The sequence below is a fragment of the Dermochelys coriacea genome, chromosome 18 (genome assembly GCF_009764565.3).
Source record: "Dermochelys coriacea isolate rDerCor1 chromosome 18, rDerCor1.pri.v4, whole genome shotgun sequence".
NCBI classification, from domain to species: Eukaryota; Metazoa; Chordata; order Testudines; family Dermochelyidae; genus Dermochelys; species Dermochelys coriacea.
The window spans coordinates 15,529,356-15,545,754 of record NC_050085.1 but is presented as its reverse complement, the minus strand read 5'-3'; positions in this window follow the sequence as shown (position 1 = coordinate 15,545,754).

Genomic DNA, 16,399 nt, shown 5'->3' with positions numbered 1-16,399 from the left:
ACCACTAACCCAGGAACCTATCCTTGCAACAAAGCCCGTTGCCAACTCTGTCCACATATCTATTCAGGGGATACCATCATAGGGCCTAATCACATCAGCCACACTATCAGAGGCTCGTTCACCTGCGCATCTACCAATGTGATATATGCCATCATGTGCCAGCAATGCCCCTCTGCCATGTACATTGGCCAAACTGGACAGTCTCTACGTAAAAGAATGAATGGACACAAATCAGACGTCAAGAATTATAACATTCAAAAACCAGTTGGAGAACACTTCAATCTCTCTGGTCACTCGATCACAGACCTAAGAGTGGCTATACTTCAACAAAAAAGCTTCAAAAACAGACTCCAACGAGAGACTGCTGAATTGGAATTAATTTGCAAACTGGACACAATTAACTTAGGCTTGAATAGAGACTGGGAATGGATGAGTCATTATACAAAGTAAAACTATTTCCCCATGGTATTTCTCCCCCCCACCCCACCCCCCACTGTTCCTCTGATATTCTTGTTAACTGCTGGAATTAGCCTACCTTCCTTGTCACCATGAAAGGTTTTCCTCCTCCCCCCCCCCTGCTGCTGGTGATGGCTTATTTTAAGTGATCACTCTCCTTACAGTGTGTATGATAAACCCATTGTTTCATGTTCTCTGTGTGTGTGTATATAAATCTCTCCTCTGTTTTTTCCACCAAATGCATCCGATGAAGTGAGCTGTAGCTCACGAAAGCTTATGCTCTAATAAATTTGTTAGTCTCTAAGGTGCCACCGGTACTCCTTTTCTTTTTGCGAATACAGACTAACACGGCTGCTACTCTGATCCCACAGTATTGTGATCAGGGTCCACTTGAGACAAGCACTGGGCAAACCTCAGATGTTTCAGTGGTTCCCTTTGGATAAATTCGTTGAGTTTAAGGCAGAAAGGGACCACGAGATCATTTAGTCTGACAATAGGCACCGATTTTCTCTCTACCCAAGGGGGTGCTCGACCTACTCTCCACTCCACTCCATCCCTTTCCCACTCAGGGGACTCTTTTGGGGTGTTTTTCTGAACTGTCGGCTTAGAATGGTTTAGATTAATCAGGTTTCAGAGTGGTAGCCGTGTTAGTCTGTATTAGCAAAAACAATGAGGAGTCCTTGTGGCGCCTTAGAGACTAACAAATTTCAAATAAATTTGTTAGTCTCTAAGGTGCCACAAGGACTCCTCGTTTTTTAGATTAATCAGTAATTAGCAGAGAGGGGCCAGAATTGAAACCGTGGTCCCCAACAACTCTTCAGACCATGGAGAGAAGTTCGTATCTGAGTCCTGTCCCAAATACTCTGGCTCAAGCCTACCTCTAGTCGTTAATAGTTGAGAGATTAAATTAAAATTCTTTTCACTGTAGAGCAAGGATCTTGCCTCGCTGCCAGGCTCTCACCTCACGTTATCCTCCCACAGATGAAGAGGGGTTGAACAAAACATCCCTGCAAGAAGATCTGGTTCAACAGTGGCCTTACGCTAACATAACAGCTGGATCACTAGTCTGATTCAACCCTGTGTGAGCTGATGCAACGCGCACACCAATTAATTCAAGGTGACAATAATTGACAGCCATTTATAAGGAGGGTTTTTCTGTGCAAACAAGAGATGTCCTTTCAAATTCCTTTGCAAATGAAGTAGGAAGCCGGAAGTTTGAAAAGAGGGAGAAAAACACATCTCAGGTTTTGTAAATCAACGGTATTTAGCTGCAAACTCTTGTAACATGATAACCTTTTAACACAGCTAGATTAAATAATTAGACCACAAGCAGCTACTCGGGGGGCTGTTTGCTTTTCATACCACCACTTCCCAGTGCGCACACTCTCGTTTTTATTGCTGGCTAGCTCTCTTGTCTCTGTTTTTGACATTTTCCTTTTAGAATGCGATCCTTGATTAGGAAGAATCCATTTCCAGGCCATTAGAGTGAATGGCTCTGGGTTGCACCCTAGCTTGATGGGGTGTAACTTTTGTCTCACAGTTTCTCCACAAGGGCTGTGTTTCTTTCCTCGTTCTGAGTCCATCACCGGGTGAAGGCCTCTGCAGGGCCAACTCTACTCTCCCATCCAAAAATCCACTGCAGCACAAAGACCTCTTTAACACGGCTCTAGTCCATGTCCCCAGTCTGTTGCCTGCTCCAGGATAATTGCCCCGTAACCGTGATATCCATACATCTATCCCCAACTCCGAAGTGAGCCTTCCTTAGTGCTGAGGCTGTCCAAACGCCCATCTGCCAGGTGAAGGCTCCCACCAAAAAACTATTCCAAGTTTATGCAGCTAAGGGAGGTCAAGGCAGGGGATAGGGTGCTGCACTGGAAGTTGGGAGATTTGCAGTCTATATCTGGCTCTGCCCCTCATCTTCTGGGCAAGTCACCTCCCTTCTCTTTTCTTCTGTTTCCCCTCCCACCCTTTGTCTGTCTTGTGTATTTGAACCGCAAGCACTTTTAGGGAAGTGAAGCACTTTAGAAAGTGCTTTTCTCTCATTATGGGTTGGTAGAATGCTCAGCACTAGGGGTTCCAATGGGGATTTGAGCCTTTAGGTCCTACTGTAGAATAACTAAAAATAAATAAATCCGTCTCCAGGTGTCTGATTTTCAAAGGACGCTGAGCACCCGGCAGCTTCCAGTGAAGACAAGCTGGGAGCTGTGGATGCGTTCTCATCTGAAGCGATCAGTGCCAAGTGCTCAGCACCTTTCAGAATCTGACTACTTTTATTTAAGATTTCATGCTACCAATTGGTGTTTGACGAATTGGCTCCAGAAAAGCGTAGCGTCACAGCACACGTTATATGCGAGTAGGAAAGCATCTCCTCATTGGCCATTGGGATCTACTGATACTACCACCACTCCCAGTAGTATGAACCCTTTCCACATCAAATCAATAGCAAACAGTTGAAAGAAATAGAGCTGGTTGAAAAATGGTCGGTTTTTTTACTTTTTTGGGTAGGGGGAGGTAGGAAATTTTGAAAAAAAAATGGTTTTAAAATTTCTTGTGAACAAAGTTGTTTTGTGGCTTAACAAAAATTCAGTTTTTAGTTTTTATTGGTTGAAAAACTGGAAAACTTCAAGGAAAACTAAACATTTCCAGGAACATTTTTGTTTTTGTTAAAAAGCCCAGTTTTTGTTTGGGGAAAAAAAATGTTTTGATGAAAAAAATATCCACCAAGTCTAGAAACAAGCTTCCTTGCTGTAATAGTTGTTGTGACATCCCTTTCTAATGAAGGTGTGTCCACACTGCAGTTGGGACACATGTGTAGGCATATCCGAGCTAGCCTTGACTGAAATTTGCAGAGTTGTGTGGCGGTGTAGGTGGTGGCACAGGCTAGCTGATCGAGAACATACCTAGGGTACCAAGTGGGTTGGTATGAGGGTAGCAAGCCTGTGTTACCTCCCATGCTGCAGTGGCCACACTGGTATTTTTAGGAAGCTAGCTCATGTATGCCTACATGTGCTGCCATCTCGCCTCCCGATTTCAGTGTAGACATACCCTGGGGCAATGTCTGCACTGGGAGCTAGGGGAGTGATTCCCAGCTTGCACAAACATACTTGTGTTAGCTCGCATCAAGCTAATAAATATAGTGGTATAGCTGTGATAGCATGGGCTAGCTGCCCCGAGTACATACCCAAAGCTCCAGGCGAGTTTGCACAGAGGGCAGCTAGCCCTTGCCACTGCCCATGCTAAGAGTACAAGGCACTTGTAATAAAGGGACTAAGTTAAACTGATTTTGCCATGTAATAACAATGACGTACTATAAATCCATTATACTTCAGTAAAGCATTTTCTTCTATGAAATGGTGCATGTCAATTATGTTAATAATGTGCCGACATGTCAAGGGAAAGTTACAGCTAGCTGTTTCCACCTGAACATGTCCCGTCTGCCCCAGTTCATGGTAAGGCCACTCCAGACTAAGAGTACATATAAGCGCATGGAAAATCCAGGTTATCATTCTCTTACTTAAAGGTCCAGTGTGTTCTTAGTCAGTGCCTTGGAAGCATGATTTTAGATGTGACAGAAAGGTATGGATTATAAAATGTTAAAGGAATGTTTCTTTAAGCCAGGAGCAAATTTTTGTTTTGTTTTGTGTTAACCAGGCACGGCACGGAGTGAAACCCCTTGATGTGATAAGCACACAGGATGAGACCTTTATGTTATTAAGCAGGATGTTGTTTAGCTACAAGTACAATGAGGCTGATATGGAGATCGCTGCATGGAATATGGAGAGGCAGGTGAATTATTGCACTAGTATAATGTTGCCTCTAGTACTGGAACAATTCTGTGACGAGCGAGAACTTCACAGTTGTCATGAGGATGCACATCCTGACCACATAGAGTATCGTGATGACAGTGGAGAGACCAGTCAGATTTGCAGCCTCTGAAACCACAGTCCCTGCCCACTTGAGCTAAAGGTGAATCCGCATTAGCTGTCAGCAAGTACAGAGTTTTTGACACACACATGAGCTCTCCACAAAGCCCACGAGTCTCACTGGGCTGCACCTCTGTTTTAAAGTTGAGGATGGGTCGTACAAATTCTCCTTGCTATCTTGAGCCTGGTTATGCTCTAAAAGTAACCGTTTAAAAAGAAAATGAAATGAAATGGCACATTGTCAAGGACTTTTAACATGAACCTCTCTTGCCTCCGTAGCATATGCTGCCCTTAGACATGTCGGTTCAGATCCTCAGCTGGGTACATCAGTAGTGATTTAGTGGAATCAGTGAAGTCAATGGAAGTAATTTTACACCAGATAAGCCTGGCTGAACTCCCTGGGCCAAATGAATCCCCTTCGTACCCCCATTGGCAAGGTGCATCTCCACGGACTGCAGGGGAGTCACAGCTGGATTGCATTTGCCCTGTTGTGCTTGATGGTGGAAGCACCTGAATGCTGTGGCTCACTGTCAACTCAAGGGAGAGAGAGGGAGCCCAGAAAGGGCTTGAGAAAAGACCCAACGAAAACCAGGCTGAGCAATGAAGCAGATGGCGGTGCAGGGCAAGACAGTGAGTAAAAAATCAGAAAATGAAGAAAAGAGGAAAATCGGGTGAAAAAAGGGCATCCTGCATATATCCCATTAAATGCCTGCTTATGCCAGGCCAGCTTTAGGGGCTCTTCTCCCCATAATACATTGCGTAGAGTAGGGGGGCCCCATCATGCTAACCTCTAGTGAGCAAGAAGCAGGGAAAGATTCTGGCCACACTCCCACCCAGCTCTGCTCCTTTGTGGTGTGCTGTGCCTCTGGGAGGGCAAGCACCAGTAAACTGTTCGCTTCCTTCATGGCAAGGGGGGGGAGGGAGCACCTCCCGGTGCCCTGTTGTCTCTGTGTGCATCCGGGCAAGCTTCCCCCTGACCCGGAGGCACCAGATAGCCATGCTTAGCACACCGGGAGTGGGAGGTTGCTCCTCGAAAAAGTGGAAGAAAGGCATCAAGGAAGGAGTTAGATGGATGTGGAAAAGCAAATGGAAATAGAAAGGCCTATGTCTAATGAATGGCTTATACAATATGAGGTAATATTTATTAGCTCCAGCCCACGGGATCTTCCATCTTGTCCCAAAACTCTTCCTTCAAGCGCTGGGTTCTCCTTCAGACACGATCCCCCAGCTTCTCCTCCCTTGCGCAGCCAGACAAATTGGGCCTTGTTAAGCATCCTCTCCCTGTTGCCTGGACGCCAGGGCTGACAGTGTTGTGACGGGTAAAGAGCGTGCTGACAAGACGTCTGTCTGATGCTGAGTGACGGCTCTGGCCCACTGCCAGCCAAGTGCCGGGTGGAGCAGGGTGAGAGCTGAACTGCTGCAGGCGGCTGGGGAAGGCTGCTCTGAAAGGGGAAGCCGCACGAGGTGATTGTTTTGTAAATGAAATCCCTAATATTAACAAAGTCACAGCTGCCCGCAGCTGAGGCAGCAGGGGCTGGTAAACGGCTTGATTTGCAACCTGTACCTGCATGCAGCACAATATCCGGACTCCTCTCGTACTCGAGGGTCAGAGAGAAGATCCCCCTTCTCCCCACACTAAACACCCCCCCATTCTCTCCCAGAGCCGGGGGGTGGTAGAGAGAATGAAGGCTGCATCGCAGAGACCCTTGTGACACGGTGCTGCGATAATGCACTGGGCTGTTTGCAATGTGGCATTGCATCTCAGCAAGGTGATGTCATGACGCTAACACCCCAGTGCAGCCTCTCGGGGGTAGCTCCGGGATGTCTTTGGGATTCTCTGTGTCTTTGCTGCATGACGTGCTTCTTCAACTCTGCAAGGTGGAGAATAGGGTAAACAGACAGCAAGTGCGAAAAATCGGGACACTTTTTTTTTCCGGGGGGGGGGGTATAGTTGCGTAGATGAGTCAAAACCTCTAATAGGGATGCTCCTGCTAATATCTGATCACCCTAGTTGAGAATCTCTGTGTTAGAGGATAATTTAACCCCAGGCTTGCTCTAGATTGATTGAGTATTGTATAATAATAATTAACCCTTTGGTTCCATGTGATTTACCAGTGCCTGACTATCTGCTTTCCCGTGACAAGTGACAGGCTGACAGCCGTGGTCAGTTACCAGTCCTGGGAGCTGAAGGAGATTTGTTTTGTCCTCATTTTTCATTATGCCTTATCCAGTCCTTGTAGAATTTGTTTTACATTTCAAAGGAAGATGCTGGGCTACCCACCCTTGGAGACCCAGGCCTTCCTGCTTATCTGCTGAGCAGCCTCTGAGCAGCAGAAATGCATGCTTCACCTGCAGCATCTCTCCAGCATGCCTCACCTGGGGAAAGGCACATCTAGGGATCGGCCTGGAGGACAGTCACTGACCCATTCAGTCTTTGGCCTCCCTGTCGAAACAGACAATAGTACTCATTAGTGCCAATGGTGGTGATTTTGGGATAGGGACTCACACTCCCTAGAGATTGGGAACTGAGACCACCAGCCCTACCCATATAGGCCATCAGGAAGGTAACGGCTCTCAGTCACTACTAGCAAGAAAAGAAAAGGAGTACTTGTGGCACCTTAGAGACTAACAAATTTATTTGAGCATAAGCTTTCGTGAGCTACAGTTCACTTCATCGGATGCATTAGTCACTACTAGCCTGCACTGAGATCTGTGTACTAAGGGGATGCAGCTAGGCCACCTGAAGCTATGACTTTGTCTGTCTAAGCTAAGCAAAGTGAGACCTGGTTGGTAGTTTGATGAAACACTTCCAAGGGAAAAACCCAGGTGGCTGCAGAAAGTGTTTTTGGATTGGTGATTTAGCCCATGGTGCTCTTTCCTTCTAAATCCGCAATCACACAATGACCCAGTGTGGTATTAGGGGCTGCTGGAGCTGCCGTCTCTCAGGTGTGATGGAAAGCTGATCTCATATCCCTGAGATGTGATCAGATACTAGGGTGCTGTAGGTAGCTAACAGAACCGGAACCCTGCAGCAGAGCTGGGATTTCATGTATGGGGAAGGTTGACAATGGTTGGCACTTTGCATCCAGGAATTTCCCAAATGCAGCACCTCAGAGGCTGTGTGTTGATATCCTTGGCCAATGGCATTTGTCAGTCTGTTTTGTTTTTGTTCTCAACAAGGGCGGTTTGTTGGAGAAATCTAATATTCTGTGACTAGCTCTTCCCCTGCCCCCACCCTGCTCTTTGATCTGAAGATCAAAGTGAAAAAAGAGCTCAAGCTGATGACAGTGGAGAAACCAACACACGCCTTGGAGGAAAAAGAAAACACCTCGTTATTATGAATGAATAATAATCACCATGGCTCCTCACCTGACCTACCTCCAGCTCCAGCTCCGTTTGTTCCTCAGATTTCCTGAACTTGTCAGACCAATTGATCAGCACACGGACCTACAGTGGCAAAAGACGGGTTGGGTCCTTTGGGTACCTACTAGACATTTGCAAAGTTAAGGGATGTTGTGCAGACGCGTTGTGCAGTGTGTCTCCAAGTGCCATTGAGAATGAGGGAAATACCTTGGGAATGAGACTTGTGACCATGCCAGATGGTTTTGAGTTACGGGTGGGGGTGTGTCTCTGCACAGACAGGTTCTTTTAACAGTTTGTTGTTATTGTTAGCAACTTGGAAGCAAATAACTTGCTCCGAGCAATTTTTCTAGGCAGGCAAAATACAACCAGCGCAGCTGGGAACTTTTCAGAAACAGGGTAGTGATGTTATTAGACAAGCGTATTGTGATTTCTGTTGAAAGCATCTCCAGAGAAGCATCTCTAGATGAAAAAAGAAAAGAAGCACTTGTGGCAACTTAGAGACTAACAAATTTATTTGAGCATAAGCTTTCATGAGCTACAGCTCACTTCATCGGATGCATCTCTAGATGCACGCACACTTGGACATCTAAACTCTGGGGGCTCGGTTTATCATATGCAAACTCCACTGATCGGCTGTCATTCTGTTTTCCATTCCTGGGGATGGCAGAGGAGAGGGCTTCAAATGAGGGTTGTCTAAACAACCAACCCTCCCTTCTCTCCTCCTATGATCTGCCTGGGGTGGGCTGGATCAGTTTCCGTTGTGTTTTGTCCCGTGGAGCCCAAGCTTCAGCAACGATGAGTGAAGTGGTCTGGGCTGCTCAGATGGGAGGCAGTTTTAAATGACAGCAGGAAAAAAAAGAGCAAGAGACTTGCAAAGAAGGTAGAGACACTGATAACACATCACCCCGCCGCAGTGTCTCTGTGCTCCGTTCAAACTGGGGAGGCTAACAGGCCTGTCATGGTCACTGAACTGGTGCTGGTTCCAGTCTGCTGCGTGTAATTCATCCACAGCCCCCAACACAGTCAGTGCTGCAGCAGGGTTGGAGGGGGTCAAGCCGGTCACATATGAGAGGGTGTCGCTCATATGGCATGCAGCACCCATCCTGGCATGTGACCAAATCCCCCAGGATCAGCTTAGAGGAAATAAAACAAGGGTCCCATAAGCAGGGCTCTGAACAATGAGACCAGGCAGATGTGTCCATGAATTTATTGCTAGTGTTATTTAAGGCTGCACACAATGGTGACAAGAGAGGTAACAAGTGGTGGGAAAGGCTGCTCTCTAAACCTCCCAAGGGGCTGTCCGGCCAGTCTCTTTTGAAGAGGCAGTTCCCCCTTGTAGCTTTCCCATTGAAGGAGTGTTTCCTGGCTTGGATACTGGAGGAATCAGAAACTGCTCCAGTGCCTGAACACTGGGGAGCCAGTGACCTCCCCTCACCTCAGGGAGCTGAGTTCCAGTCCCAGTCTGCCAGGTCATGTTGCTTGCTCTCTGCCTCAGTTTCCCTCCTGTAAAATGAGGATAGTGTGCTTTATGTTCCTCCTGGGGGTATTGGCTGGATTCATCAGTTAAGGTTTGCAAGGAACAAGCCTGTCCTTTAACAGTCGAGGGGTAAAGCTGGGATGAAATTAAAGGCAGGATGATCTGAAGATCAGGCAGAACGTCCTGATGGCCAGCTCTGTTGAGCTGTGGAATGGTCTCCCAAGGGAGATGGTAGAAGCCCCATTTCATGGGTGATTTAACATTGGATTAGACAAATGACAATTGGGTAAATCCGCTGCAGAGAACAAGGGGCCTTCGGCCAAAGAGAGGTGGACTAGACCAGTGCTTCTCAAGCTATCTGATGTGGGAGACCGTCATTTTTTTTCCCCAATGTGTGTGCAGACCGGCAGCTGATGGCTCGCGAACCGGCACCGGTCAGCGGACCACCACTTTGAGTAGCACTGCCCTAGACAACCCCACAGGTCACTTCCATCTCAAACATCTCTGGTTCTGGGCCTGAGGCTCCTGCTGCTGTATAGGAGGGACTCTCATTCTTGTCAATAGGATTTCTAGCAGTGAGTGTGTGAGCTAGTCCTTTACTTCACGCAAAGCCCCCACAACTCATGGGCCGATGTACCTCTTTGGCAAAAGCCAGACCTCCCCTGCCCTCAAGCCCAGTTTTTGAAATGAAATCTTGGGAAGGCTTGGCAATGATCAGTTACACTCTTGCCATTGCTTTTTATTTACGCGGCAGCCTCGTGCCGGATGAGGCCAGACTGACCGCACAGAAGTACTGTGCGAGATGCTGCAGCAGCACAAACAGAAGCTGGAGAGGTCAGAAGTCTCATGGGAGAAGACATCTCTGCAGTTCTCCCAGCCTGGTTTTTGCTCACTCAGGAGGTTTGGAAGCATCCGAATTTTGGGGGGCTTTTCTGTAGCAAACCCTAACTCCGAATCACCTGTGGTTCACCCATCGCAACTTCATAGAATCATAGAATCTCAGGGTTGGAAGGGACCTCAGGAGGTCATCTAGTCCAACCCCCTGCTCAAACCAGGACCAATCCCCAATTTTTGCCCCGATCCCTAAATGGCCCCCTCAAGGATTGAGCTCACAACCCTGGCTTTAGCAGGCCAATGCTCAAACCACTGAGTTATCCCTCCCTTGCACTGAGCTATCCCTCCCCCACTTGTGAAATGACTTTTAGTTCTGCTTACCCAAGAGCAGCAAGGGGTACTCTGGCTTGCCCATGCAGTCCAGGGGCTCACAGGCTGGATATGAAGAGAGGCAATGTAGTCCAGTGAATAGGCCACTGGGCTGGAATGCAGGAGACCTGGGTCCTCTTTCTAGCTCTGCTAGTGACCTACTGTATAACCGTGGGGACTTGAGTTGACTCCACTTCTAGCTTGGCCTTAGATTTATCCTTTGGCTTTTCAGGGCAAGAACAATCTCTTACTATGTGTTTGCGGAGCACTGGCCCAGTGAGGCTATGATCTTGTTTCGGGCCCCCTACTGTAACACAATCATGAACCGAGGAACTGCCCGTTGGATTTATTCCTGTCCTCTGTGAGTTGGGGGTGAGGCCTCAGGGCTGTTCTGAAAGGGCACAAATACAGGGCAGTCCCTTATCCACCCATCCTGCTTTGACGCTTTCATCACAAAGAGCGGGGATGTGGGGGGGGGGAGGGGGTGTGAGAGCACAAATACAGGGCAGTTCCTTATCCACCCGTTGTACAGTCCTGCTTTGACACTTTCATCACAAAGAGCAGGGATGTGTGTGTGTATGTGTGTGTGTGCGTGTGCCCTATCCGTTCAGTTCTCTCCATTGTCTGCCGAAATGCCTTGTCCTCTAGTGAGAGTCCATAGCTTGAGAGTCAGGTGGGCTCGGCCAGGCTGTCGTGAAGCCGCATTGAGGATTTTTTTGTATTTTATTACTCTTTAATAACCACAGCGCCCTTCCCAAATGTGATTAATGGCACCGCAACAGGACATATCATGAATTTAAAAAAAAAAAAAAAATCCCCACTCTGAGAGTTTGTTCCCCTTCTTAAAGTCCTATAAATCCCTCTCTCCGCTTGTAAATAGCTTTAATACACCCGAGGCGCCAAATCACTTGACCTAAGTTAGCCTGCGAGCTCAGATGCTTTCTGCTCGGCTGAGTAGGCCGGAGCCAGGATTTTTCCTCCCATTCTCTGGCTGTCAATCCAGGTAATAGTCAAAGGCCTTATCTGAAACACATTAGACTTTCAGCGCATTGTCTGGGCTCCAGGCCCTTGCTGCTGAAGGCACTCGTGCGTGTAATGTGTATGAAGAGGCGAGACAGTAGCTTTTAACACCCCCTGCCTCTTCTCTTTTCTTGGCTCGAGTTCAGCAAATCTCTGCAGCCTGCCAGAGAGAAACATACCCCTTTTGGTTCCAGGATGTGTTCAATGTTAACCAATTGGCCGCAAGAAGCTGCTTCGGGGTTACCACCAGACAACAGTCCCCAGGTTTCTGGGGTGTGTTTTACCTACCCGAGGAAAACCATGCATGGCTTCAGGGCAGGGCAGGGAAGGCAGAGGGAACGGGCAGCCGAACAGGTGCACCAGACATTGTACAACCTGGTGCTGGGAAGAATCTCGGTATGTAGATTTTAAAATATGCTCAGGGATCCGTGCTTTGGAGGGTGGATGATAGACTCACAGGAGCCTGATGATTGTTGTTACTTCTTTGTATTATAGTAGCATCTAGGAGCCCCAGTTCTGGAGCAGGACCCCGTTGTGCTAGGCGCTGTACAAATACAGAACAAAGAGACAGTTGCTGCCCTAATGAGCTTACAATGTAAGTGTAAGACAAGAGACAACAGATGGATACAGACAGATGGGGAGGAATACAAGGAAACAATGCAACAATATTGGTCAGCATGCTAGGCTCTGGTCTCAGCACCCCAGCTGCCTCGCTGTTGCCAAAAAATGTTGGAGGCATAAAGTTTAAGGCCAGAAGGCATCATTAGCTCATCTAATCTGACTTCTTGTAGACCATAGGCAATAGAATTTACCCCAGTTACCCGACACTGAGCCCAGTAGCTTGTGTTTGACCAAAGCCTATCTTTCACAAAGGCAACCCGTCTTGCTCTGCGCCTTCCTTTGGTAATTGGTTCCAGTGGTGAATCACTGTCACTGCTCATTGGTTAATGTGGACAGTGAATCAGGTTCGCACTTTTCATCCATAGATCTCAAAGCGCAATAGTTCCATCTCATTGCTGGTTGGAGTGCCTCCTCCTTCAGGTAAAATAGGGTTCAACAGGGCTGAGTGAAGCAAAGGAACAGCCTGTTACCCATCGGTCCCCTTCTTTTTGAAATGTCAAATTTCAAACATTCAGAATTTGAAGCATTTTAACTCACTCTTCGGTTGGTCAAAAATGGGAGTGGGGTAAGAAACTTGTGAAATTTCACTTTAAACAATTCTGAATTTTTCTTCAATTTTCAAATGTTGTTGGAATTTTGAAAAGTGGAAAATTTGCACCAACTCTGCTTTTAGTTATATTAGAGGTATATTAGAATGGCACTGTGGAAATGTATGTTATCAGGATTATTAGATGCCATTCAGCAGTGTGGTCAAGGGCAACAGTGCACAGAATTCAGTTAAATTTAGTAGAGCTGCTGAAGTTTTCTTTTTCATTTTAACAATTTTTTGACAAAAAATGGCTTTCCAACTGAATCAAATGTTTTGGCAGAAAATGTTTTTTGATCAAACTTTTCTGGGTGTTTGACAAAAACACAAATTCCCCCCCCCCCAATATTTGGTTTTCAAAAACTATTTTTGGTTTTAAAAATTACTGAATTTTGGGGTGGGTGGGTGGCGGGGGCTTTCTGTAAAAATCTAGAGGGATTGTTTTTTAGCAACTGTATGCTTTTTTTTAACAAAAACGGAAAGATTTTATCATTAATGTTCATGAACAGCCAAACAATTAAATTTTACCAACAAAAGTATTCAGGGGAACCCATATGTGAATATGCATGACAACCACCATTAAATTTGCATGCATAAATATTCACAAACTTGCACATTCATTCAATCTGGGAACAGAAGTCATACCATGTGACTGATGGAACCAATCACAATTAGGACACGTCTGGAATATTGACTATCAATCTATATAGTAAAACATAGTAATCAAATAAATACAAATAATGACCAAGATTGAAGAAATCATGATCTGGTCTTTTATAGCGAAATTCATCCCTGTGCATTGTGCCAACACACTTTCTGTGCTCTGCTTAATATTCAATTAAGCCCTCAAAATAGAGTGTAAATTGGATTTAAATGATGCATAAGCATTGTGCTAGTCCTCTGCAAATGGGTGATTTTCATCCTCATTGAAAATGTTTTCTATTGCGAATGATTTACTCAGTTGTAATTAGAAAGACTCTCTGGCTACCCTAGGGGATAAATTTTATAAACACGCCTCACACACAAAACTCAGGAGACCTGGCTTCTACTCTCAGCTCTGCTGCTGGCCTGCTGGATACTTGTGCAAAGTCATCTGCTATGCATCCGTTTCCCCATCTGTGAAATGGGGATAATGATACTAACTTCCATTGTAAAGTACTTCAAGATCTAATATATTAAACCTAATGATGATTATTATTTATTATTATTTTATTATCCCCAAAATCTTACAAAAAGAAATAACCTTGGCAAACTCTGTCCCCCTCATCCCTACTCACTCCAAATTCTTCCAAATTGAAATGTTATTTTCAAAATGAGAAATGCACCTTCAGATCTTAAAAGACCACAATGGGGAACTGTGTATGCTCTGGAATATAACATTTTATGGGTTGCAATTTAATCAGCTCTAGCTAAATCTCACATGCCTGGCTGAATAGGAGATGTCCCTTGCTACAGTCTGTACTCTACATAGTGGTATTCTGAAAAATATTTTCTACTGCTTTTTTTTAATCAATAGATGTTTATTTATTGGCAACTTCAAAGTTTCTTAGCTGGCTGAATGGGTCAGGGGATTGGTAATAAGATTACAGAGCAATCTGACTGTAGGTCACAATACTAGTCTGCTAAAATCCGTGGTGGTGGGTGAAAGTTGTTCGGGGGCCTACAGTAAGTTGATGGTTCCCAGTGAATTGGTGTCCTCATCACAATGAAAATCCCATCATAATTAGCCCCTATATTGTTTTCCATGGTGAGTACAAGAAGTGAATAGTCCAGACAGACTGAACAGCTCATCACCTCCAGAGCAGAGTTAAGGCTCATCTGCAGAGTAGGGAGGAAGAATCTTGCCCTGCCACCACTACCCATGCTGTATTTTTTTCCATGAATAAACAGAGGCTTTGAGTCTCCAGGTCTGTCGCTCCTACACCTTTCTCCAGCAATAAATTCACTAAAAAATTGTAAAAGTAAAAAATAAGCCCTTTGCACAACTAACTGCACACTAGGTTTGGGAATACACACAAGAGAGAGATTTCAGAGTAGCAGCCGTGTTAGTCTGTATTCGCAAAAAGAAAAGGAATACTTGTGGCACCTTAGAGACTAACATTTATTTGAGCATAAGCTTTCGTGAGCTACAGCTCACTTCATCGGATGCATTCGAGAGAGAGAGAGCCAAAAGGCAGGTTTCCTGGAGTGTAGCTGAAGTGAGCTGTAGCTCATGAAAGCTTATGCTCTAATAAATTTGTTAGTCTCTAAGGTGCCACAAGTCCTCCTTTTCTTTTTGCGAATACAGACTAACACGGCTGCTACTCTGAAACCTATAATTTCTCTGTATCACATCTGCATCAGACCCACATCTGCATCAACAACATCTCTGTACTGAAAAATCTGCCACAGCCTCTCTTTAATTCTGCATTAGCATTCTGTAGCCAGTGCTTTGTGTGAATGTAGGGGATGTCACCTTAAACAGGAGAAGACAGGGGCTAAGAGATTATAGAAAATCACTTGAATCTTGTTGCCAATGGTTGGAGGTATCCTAGCTCCATCTACTGGCCAACAGGCCACTGGTGCCAAAGCTCAGTAGAGTAAACATTAAATGTAAAGAATATAATTTATTTTTTAACCACTTACCCTCCTGCTACAAATGGCACTCAGCAAATGATCCCCAGACCTGAAGAAGAGCTGTGTGGAGCTTGAAAGTTTGTCTCTCTCACCAACAGAAGTTGGTCCAATAACAGATATTAATTACCTCGCCCACCTTGTCTCTCTAATATCCTGGGACCAACATGGTTATACTAACACTGCACCCAGCAAAGTGCTATATTACTAATACCTCCAGGTCACTATGCACATGCATAGGAGAAATGTGATAGGTATTAACTAAAATGCCATATATGGCACTGCAGCTTGGAATGTAGACTCTTGGGGCCTGATACTGCTGAAACTTAAAATGCTTTTACACCACTCTGATTGTATGGGCTTCATTGGAACTGATCCTGATTTACACTGGTGTGAGAGACATGATTTAGGCACTTAGTCTGGCATTTTCAAGGCTGCCTACGGGATTTGGATACTCAATTCCTCTGTGTGTCTGTGTGTGTGTGTGTGTGAGAGAGAGAGAGAGAGAGAGAGAGAAACAGAGAAGGGAGGGGGAAGGGATGGCATGAGAAAGATGTGATACTCAATACAATGCAGAGGCCTGGGCTCTGCAAACCATGTTGTCCGGCAGCACTTGATGTTAAAGAGAAGCCATTATCAAGGCTATCCAGTAGCAGTGTAAACAAACTAAGAGGCCGTGGTGGTAGATGGGCGCTGAAAGACTATAAATGTTTTGTGTATCAGTCTGAGAGCCTCTCCCCATTCCTGCACTCTAGTGGTAGGGGGAGAAGTGCTGTGTGGAAACTAGTCTGCGAAGAGCCATATGATTGACCAAACACATACATGAATGCAAGAGGTAAGAGGTGGTGGTCTCCTGAGGATGCATCCGATGAAGTGAGCTGTAGCTCACGAAAGCTTATGCTCTAATAAATTTGTTAGTCTCTAAGGTGCCACAAGTACTCCTTTTCTTTTTTCTCATTAAGTAGCATCTTATCCCATGAGTAGTATATCATTGGCATCAGTGGAGTAAGATAGTATTTAATGGGTTTCAGAGTAGCAGCCGTGTTAGTCTGTATTCGCAAAAAGAAAAGGAGTACTTGTGGCACCTTAGCGACTAACAAATTTATTTGAGCATAAGCTTTCGTGAGCTACAGCTCA